The sequence below is a fragment of the Apium graveolens genome, unplaced genomic scaffold, assembly GCF_009905375.1.
Source record: "Apium graveolens cultivar Ventura unplaced genomic scaffold, ASM990537v1 ctg9173, whole genome shotgun sequence".
Taxonomy (NCBI): domain Eukaryota; kingdom Viridiplantae; phylum Streptophyta; class Magnoliopsida; order Apiales; family Apiaceae; genus Apium; species Apium graveolens.
The window spans coordinates 36,645-38,934 of NW_027421799.1; the positions used below are offsets into that span (position 1 = coordinate 36,645).

The 2,290-nt window shown below is 40.1% G+C and overlaps 1 non-coding gene across 1 annotated transcript; it reads right to left on the reverse strand.

Moving 5' to 3' along the window:
* Nucleotides 1-1,594: 1,594 nt before the first annotated feature.
* LOC141705640 (small nucleolar RNA R71) lies at nucleotides 1,595-1,701 on the reverse strand. Its single transcript, XR_012568428.1, has one exon. It is a non-coding gene; the product is annotated as a small nucleolar RNA R71 (small nucleolar RNA).
* Nucleotides 1,702-2,290: the final 589 nt, after the last annotated feature.

The window sequence follows — 2,290 nt, forward strand, 5'->3', positions numbered from 1 at the left end:
GGAAGCATATATTCTTGTGATTCTTGTTTCGTTGTAACGTTGGATGCTAGTTTTCTTGCTTTGACTTATTTACTCTTGTGACGTACTCTGTTTTAATATAATTAGTTTAGTTATTATTTTCTTGTGTTGTTTATCATGATTTCATATGAACCCATGATGGCGATAAGTTCTATTATGGGCTAATCGTGATCATGGGGTTGCAACGGATTTATTATGGAATTCTTTAGTTAATTGTTTAATACTTTAGTGTGTGATGATTGCATGATATCTAGTATTGGTTGTGCGTATTCGTCTTATGTGCGTCGCGAACATATAAGATAGGGTGTTAATCTCTTGTGAAGCGACGGTGGATCTTGAGATTTAGAACTTGCCATGCTAGCATAGGTTCATGTACGTTGTGCATGATTAGTGGGTAACTCTAACAGTTTTATTTGCCCTATGTAATCAAAAGGAATAACTTGTGCTTAAATCGTTGTGTTGTCAATTTCTGTAGACATATAGGAACTCAACATAATTGATGACTATTCAACTTCTATCTTAATTGTGGATGTTTGGTAGAATGGTATTAGTACAATGAAAGTTGGCTTTTATCAGTTTCGTGTTATTCGATTAATATCATCACTGTCACATGCTAAAGGTAATAACAATGGCTATAGAAGGAAGTAATAATGAAGTTGTGATCTCATGAGTGTTTTATTATTGATAAATTGAAGTGTTAGTTAAGTGGTTAATTAAGTAGTTAATTATAGTTAATATTTAATCAACAATTTTAAGTGTTATCTTAACATTGAGAAGTAATCATACATTGGTGAGTGAGTTAATTAGACAATAACTTAGTCTGAGTCTCTGAGGGAACGAACTAGAAAGTATTCTATATTACTTGCGAACGCGTATACTTGCGTGAATATTAGTGCGTTTTCGCCCTAACAAGTTTTTGGCGCCGCTGCCGGGGACTCGGCGTATTTGTTTAGTTTATGTACTTACCATCATTGGTCATTAGGACTCAGTGATTAGGACGTAGTAGTTAATTACTCTTTTCGGTTGTGTTTCAGGTACTTTAGCAAGCGTTTATGCAAACTCGTTCTCGTGCTCGCAAGAGGACCTTAGATACAGCTGAGGAGAAAGACGAAGTTCTTGATACTCCGGAGAAGTTAGATTTTGAGGATTCGGATTCAGGAACTGAGCAGAAAGAACCAGTAAACATGGGAGATCGTATTGTTCAAGCTGATCCAGCTCTTATGGATTTTTCTCGGCCTAAAATTGATGACATTCAGTCAAGCATCCTTCATCCGGCTATTCAAGCTAACACCTTTGAAATCAAGCCGGGCACTATTCAGATGGTGCAGAATTCTGTTTCTTTTGGAGGAGCGGCAACTGAAGACCCCAACATGCACATAAGGAATTTTGTCGAGATCTGCAGCACTTTTAAGTATAATGGCGTGACTGATGAGGCTATCAAGTTGAGGCTTTTCCCATTCTCACTGAGGGATAAGGCTAAAGACTGGTTACATTCTGAACCAGCTGGGTCATCACTACGTGGCAAGATCTTGCGCAAAAGTTTCTGGTGAAGTTTTATCCAATGGCAAAGACTGCTGCTATGAGGAGTGCTCTTACTCAGTTTGCGCAGCAACCTACAGAATCTATGTGCGAGGCTTGGGAACGCTACAAGGAAATGTTGAGAAAATGTCCACATCATGGAATGCCGGATTGGATGGTAATCACTGGTTTTTATAATGGTTTGGGGGCCCAATCTCGGCCCATGCTCGATGCAGCAGCTGGAGGCGCCTTATGGGCTAAAAGCTATACTGAGGCGTATAATCTTATCGAGACGATGGCTGCAAATGAGCATCAAAACCCAACTCAGAGGATGACGTCAGGCAAGGTAGCAGGTATTCTGGAAGTTGATGCAGCCACCGCTATTGCAGCCCAGCTCCAAGCGCTATCAATGAAGGTTGATTCTTTGGCTACGTATGGAGTTAATCAAATAGCTATGGTTTGTGAGCTTTGTGCAGGTTCTCATGCTACGGATCAGTGTTCTCTTGTCAACGAATCTGTTCAGTATGTGAATAATTATCAGCGACAACAGCAGCCTGTGCCAGCGACCTATCATCCTAACAACAGAAATCATCCAAATTTCAGCTGGGGAATAATCAGAATGCTATTCAGCCATATCAGCAAGGAGTGAGTAAACAGTTTAACCCACCTGGATTCCAGCAACCACAGCAGTATGCTACAAGGCAATCATATCCTCAACAGGGAAGTGCAGCTGCACCTACTAGTGCTGATTTTG